Raw genomic sequence first — 7,244 nt, forward strand, 5'->3', positions numbered from 1 at the left:
ATGAGGCCTGTATGGTCAAACATAAGGTTATTAGGGGCGAATTTTTCAAAATCGGGCGATACATATATGGGAGCTATATCTACATCTGAACCGAATTCGATGAAATTTTGCACATATAGTTAGTACTATAGAGGACCGGATCTTGCCAACTTTTAGTAAGATCGGTTAATAAATAAGGGTTCTATGGCCAAATTTGGGATAATCGGGCTATACATATATATGGGAGATATATCTAAATCTGAACCGATTTCGATGATGTTTTTGCACATATAGTTAGTGCTATGGAAGACTACATTTAGCCAAATTTGGGTAAGATCGGTTGATAAATAAGGGTTTTATGGCCAAATTTAGAAAAATCGGGCGGTACATATATATGGGAGCTATAGCTAAATCTGAAGCGATTTCGATGATTTTTTGCACACATAGTTAGTGCTATAGAAGATTATATTTAGCCAACTTTGAGTAAGATCGGTTGATAAATAAAGGTTTTGTGGCCAAATTTGGGAAAATCGGGCGATACATATATATGAGAGCTATATCTAAATATGAACCGATTTGGATGGAATTTTGCAGACTTGAAGGGCGATGGAAAAGATTACCTTCAGCCAAATTTGGTGACGATCCGTTTGAAAAAACGCGCAACGTGACCCCATTTGTCGAAATCGGGCGATACATATATATGGGAGCTATATCTAAATTTGATCTGATATCTTCCAAATTCAATAGCGTTCGGAAAACATAGAGGGTGATCATGTGGTGAAAATAGGGTACCAAATTGTTTGATATCTTGTGGGAGAGATAGTTCTCCCCCTTGCCCGACTTGTTGAAAGTTCGACCAAAATTATTCGATTTGCCTGAAATTTTCAAGAAAGGTGAGGAGCGTCTAGACAAAAATCCGTCACTTTATTTATCGATATTTGGTCGGGGAGGGGACTTCTACTTTGCCGAACATTTGTTAAAGTGCAGTGAAAAAAACTAAAATTCTACAACTTGCTGGAAATTTATGATGATCCTTGGGGAGATTTTGAAATTGATATGGGGTAGCTGATTTTTTAAAATTTGTTCGGGGATAAATAAAAGGACACAGGGAGAACTCCTTATCCCCGAGGACATATAGTGAAACAATTAAACTTTTCCAATTTACTTGAACTTTACAGAGGACGTGGGGTAGGTTATGATATTTGGTCGGGAAGGGGGAACTGCGTTTTGAAAATTGGGCTTATGAATTGCTTGAAGGTTGAGGTGACGTCTCTTAAAGATACATCTCCACATCATTTTTCGATATTTGGCCCCTAAAATTAAAAAAAAAACACAAGAACGGAAAATCTTAAGTCGGGCGGGGCCGACTATATTATACCCTGCACCACTTTGTAGATCTAAATTTTCGATACCATACCACATCCGTCAATTGTGTTGGATGCTATATATAAAAGGTTTGTCCCAAATACATACATTTTAATATCTCTCGTTCTGGACAAAATTTGATAGACTTCTACAAATTCTATAGACTCAAAATTGGAGTCGGCTAATGCACTAGGGCGAAACGCAATGTTAGTAAAAAAACAAGTAAGGAAAGTCTAAAGTCGGGCGGGGCTGACTATATTTTACCCTGCACCACTTTGTAGATCTAAATTTTCGATACCATACCACATCCGTCAATTGTGTTGGATGCTATATATAAAAGGTTTGTCCCAAATACAAGCTTATGTACCCTCCATCATGGAATGCGTAGAAACTTCTTCTAAACACTGCCATCCACAATCGAATTACTTAAGTTGCGGTAACGCTTGCCGAGGGCAAGGTATCTTAAAAACACCATCTTCTAAATTGTATGTAAGTCCATACGTGGTATATATTAAATCAAGAAAGACGATCTAATACGTATATAATTCAGTTTGACAAAGTAGACATACAATTTTGACAAAATTTTCTACAGAAATAAAATTTTAACAAAAATTTCTACAGAAATAAAATTTTAACAAAATTTTCTATAGAAATAAACTTTTGACAAAATTTTCTATAGAAATAAAATCTTGGTAGATTATTTTTGGCTCGAGTGGCAACCATGATTATGAACCGAATAAAATTTGAACAAAATTTTCTATAGAAATAAAATTTTGACAAAATTTTCTATAGAAATACAATTTTGACAATGATGAAAATTTTATTATGAACCGAATAAAATTTTAACAAAATTTTCACTAGAAATAAAATTTTGACAAAATTTTCTATAGAAATAAAATTTTGACAACATTTTCTATAGAAATAAAATTCCAGTAGATTATTTTTGGCTCTAGTGGCAACCATGATTATGAACCGATATGGACCAATTTTTGTGTGATTGGACCAATTTTGGTATGGTTGTTAGCGACCATATACTAACACCACGTTCCTAATTTGAACCGGATCGGATGAATTTTGCTCCTCCAAGAGGCTCCGGAGGTCAAATCTGGATCTTGGAGACTTCGCAAGCCAAATCTGGGGATCGGTTTATATGGGGGCTATATATAATTATAGACCGATGTGGACCAATTTTTGCATGATTGTTAGAGACCATATACCAATGCCATGTAACAAATTTCAGCCGGATCGGATGAAATATGCTTCTCTTAGAAGCTCCAAAAGCCAAATCTAGGGATCGGTTTATATGGGGGCTATATATAATTAAGGACCGATATGGACCAATTTTTGCATGGTTGTTAGATACCATATACCAACACCATGTACCAAATTTCAGCCGCATAGGATGAAATTTTCTTCTCTTTTAAGCTCCGCAAGCCAAATCTGGGGATCGGTTTATATGGGGGCGATATATAATTAATGGACCGATGTGGACCAATTTTTGCATGGTTGTTAGAGACCATATACAAACACCATATACCAAATTTCAGGCGGATCGGATGAAATTTGCTTCTCTTTTAGGCTCCGCAAGCCAAATCTGGGGATCGGTTTATATGGGCGCTATATATAATTATGGACCGATGTGGACCAATTTTTGCATGGTTGTTAGAGACCATATACAAACACCATATACCAAATTTCAGGCGGATCGGATGAAATTTGCTTCTCTTTTAGGCTCCGCAAGCCAAATCTGGGGATCGGTTTATATGGGGGCGATATATAATTAATGGACCGATGTGGACCAATTTTTGCATGGTTGTTAGAGACCATATGCAAACACCATATACCAAATTTCAGGCGGATCGGATGAAATTTGCTTCTCTTTTAGGCTCCGCAAGCCAAATCTGGGGATCGGTTTATATGGGGGCGATATATAATTAATGGACCGATGTTGACCAATTTTTGCATGATTGTTAGAGACCATATACCAACACCATGTAACAAATTTCAGCCGGATCGGATGAAATTTGCTTCTCTTTATATAAACCGATCCAAATCTGGGGATCGGTTTATATGGGGGCCATATATAATTAAACACCGATGTGGACCAATTTTTGAATGGTTGTTAGAGACCATATACCAACACCATGTACCAAATTTCAGGCGGATCGGATGAAATTTGCTTCTCTTTTAGGCTCCGCAAGCCAAATCTGGGGATCGGTTTATATGGGGGCGATATATAATTAATGGACCGATGTGGACCAATTTTTGCATGGTTGTTAGAGACCATATACAAACACCATATACCAAATTTCAGCCGGATCGGATGAAATTTGCTTCTGTTAGAGGCCTCGCAAACCAAATTTGGGGGTCCGTTTATATGGGGGCTATACGTAAAAGTGGACCGATATGGCCCATTTGCAATACCATCCGACCTACATCAATAACAACTACTTGTGCCAAGTTTCAAGTCGATAGCTTGTTTCGTTCGGAAGTTAGCGTGATTTCCACAGACGGACGGACGGACGGACATACTCAGATCGACTCAGAATTTCACCACGACCCAGAATATATATACTTTATGGGGTCTTAGAGCAATATTTCGATGTGTTACAAACGGAATGACAAAGTTAATATACCCCCCATCCTATGGTGGAGGGTATGAAAATCGATACCTTTTGAAAATATTCGAGGGAAAATCATCATACCCAAACCACCCCTACAGAATTAGTAAACATTGTATGTGGGGTATGTATGGTATAGGATTGGGAGATAACCCGCATTTCCATATGTAAGAACATTACATAGTTATGGGAGTTTTAACACAATCTCAACAGAAATGTCTGATATTAGGAGCTATAGTTGATTCTGAACCTACAGGGTTTGTATGCCACTAATATTGCTTCCATTATTAAAAAAAGAGGAAATCGATCAATTAGTTTGGGTAATAAATCGAAATTTGTGCAAATCGGCCAATATATTTATGTACAAGCTATATGTTTGGCTAAATAGATCGTCTAATACATAAAAAATTTTAATTTAAGTAACGTTGGTTAATTAAGACAAACTTTGAGAAAATTGAGCGATGCATATATATGTGGTCAAAAATATGGTTATAAGGGGCAAATTTTTAAAAATCGTGTAATACACATATGTGGGAGCTATATCTAAATCTGAACCGATTTTTATAATATTTGGCAGGTTTCTCGATGCAATAGGTAATAATGCAACGGGTAATAAATAAGGCTATTTTGGAAAATTTTTTGAAAATCGGGCGATACATATATATGGAAGCGATATCTAAATCTGAACCGATTGAGATGATATTTGGCAGGTTTGGTTGGTAATACGGAAGGACAAGTTTTGCTAAATTTGAGTAAGATCGGGTACTAAATAATGGGTTTATGGCCAAATTTTGGAAAATCGGGCGTTATATATATATGGGAGCTATACCTAAATCTGAACCACACAAAACAAATTAGTTTAAAAACAAGTATATACAGCAGTTAGTTCGGCCGGGCCGAATCTTAAATACCCACCACCATGAACCAAATATTAGGGTTTCCTTTGAAATTTCAGGAGGGCTTGAGGACTTGAGGACACTTCCCGAAGATAAATTTAAAGATTTCACCTATGAGGACTATACAGATTCTGGATTTATAAGAACCATTTTTGTTTGAGTTTTAGAGGAATCATTAACATCTCTTGTAAGTGTGCAAGAAAATTATAAAATAACGTCTTGATTTGAAATCTTAAATCTGTAGATTTTCACCCGAGAAGTAAAATCTGGAAATTGTACATTGAGTTTCAAGCAATTTTCATTCAGTGCGCCTTCTATACCCTCAAGAAGTGAAGTCGGTCTATATGGAGGCATTACCAAAAGGACCGATAAAAACTTAATCCGATACACGTTTTTGTGAGACTAAAATACCAGAATATTTACAATTTCAGGCAAATCGGATAAAATCTACGGTTTCTAGAAACCTAAGGAGTTAAATCGGGAGATCGTTCTTATGGGGGCTATACTAAAAAATGGACCGATACTCACCGTTTTCAGCTCACCTCTTTGTGGCCCGAAAGTAGCTCTAGATTTCCAATTTCAGGCAAATTGGATAAAAACTTCGGATTCTAGAAGACTAAGAAGTAAAATCGGGATATCGGTCTATATGGGGGCTATACCAAAACATGGACCGATACTCACCATTTGTGGCACACCTCTTTATGGACCTAAAATACCTATAAATTTCCAATTTAAGGCAAATTGTATATAAACTACGGATTCTATAAACCCAAGATGTAAAATCGGGAGATCGGTCTATATGGGGGCTACACCAAAACATGGAACGATACGGACCATTTTCGGCACACCTTTTGATGGTCCTCATGTACTTCTAGATTTTAAATTTCAGGCAAATTGGATAAAAACTACGGTTTCTATAAACCCAAGACCCCAAATCTGGAGGTGGGTTTATATGGGGACCATACCAAAACATGGATCAATGCTCACAATTTTTGGCATACCTCTTTACGGTTCTAAAGTACCTCTCGATTTCCAATTTCAGGTAAATTGGATAAAAACTTCGGTTTCTATAAGCCCAAGAAGTAAAATCAGGAGATCGGTCTATATTGGTGCTATACCAAAACATGGACCGATACTCACCATTTTTGGCACACCTCTTTATGGTCATAAAATACCCCTAGATTTCAAATTTCAGGCAAATTGGATAAAAACTACGATTTCTATAAACCCAAGACCCCAAATGGGCAGGTCGGTTTATATGGGGACTATATCAAAACCTGGACCGACATAGCCATCTTCTAACTTGACCTGCCTGCATACAAAATACGAGTTTGTGCCAAATTTCAGCACGATTGCTTCATTATTGAAGACTGTTGCGTGATTACAACAGACAGACAGCCAGACAGACGGACATCGTTATATCGTCTTAGAATTTCTCCCTGATCAAGAATATATATACTTTATATAGTCGGAAATCGATATTTCGATGTGTTACAAACGGAATGACAAACTTATTATACCCCCGTCACCATTCTACGGTGGTTGGTATAAAAAGAGGAAATCGCTCAATTATTGTGGTAATAAATCCAAATTTCCGAAAATAGGGCAATAGATTTATGTAAGAGCTACATGTAAGTCTATGTATAACGGCTAATACATGTACATTTGAAATTTGAGCAACATTGGTTAATAAATAAGACTATTATGGCCAAATTTGGGAAAATCAACGCATAGAAGGAATACGATTATCTCAAACATATTTCAAGAGCAAAATGTTATTTTTGGATAGTAACCATGTAACAAGGGAGACACAGTGGTGCAATGGTTATAGGGGTTCCAAAACCGGCACCGGTTAATTACACAAAAACCGAAACCGGATGGTGAAAAAAATTGGCATTTTAATCACGAAAAACAGTTTTTGAAAATCGTTTAACCGTAAAGAGGTCTTAATCCGGAGGAATGTGCTAATTTATTGCTTCCGACCGTTCTCAGTTCTGAGGAAGTTCTTTTTCGATTGGATGGAGATTTGAGATCGCAGCATAAAAGAAAATTTAGAGGGATAGCTTGAACTTTAATGATATACACCCTCACAAAAAATCGCTTCTGTAACATATACTTCCAAACATATTTTGCTTCAAGCAAATATATTTTTGGGTATTGCCCAAACATTTATATGTTTGATCTCTTCCAATATATAATATGTTTGAAAGCATATTGGTCTAAACAATATATGTTTGGGTAGTCTAAGTTCCAAACATTTTGTATTTTTGCATCCAAATTCAATAATGTTGTCTTCCAAAAAACAATATGTTATTATGTGAACATATAATATGTTTGGAAGCATTTTGCACCCAAAAATATTATATGCTTAAAAAAAATTCTC

This window comes from Haematobia irritans, chromosome 3, assembly GCF_050003625.1.
Source record: "Haematobia irritans isolate KBUSLIRL chromosome 3, ASM5000362v1, whole genome shotgun sequence".
NCBI classification, from domain to species: Eukaryota; Metazoa; Arthropoda; class Insecta; order Diptera; family Muscidae; genus Haematobia; species Haematobia irritans.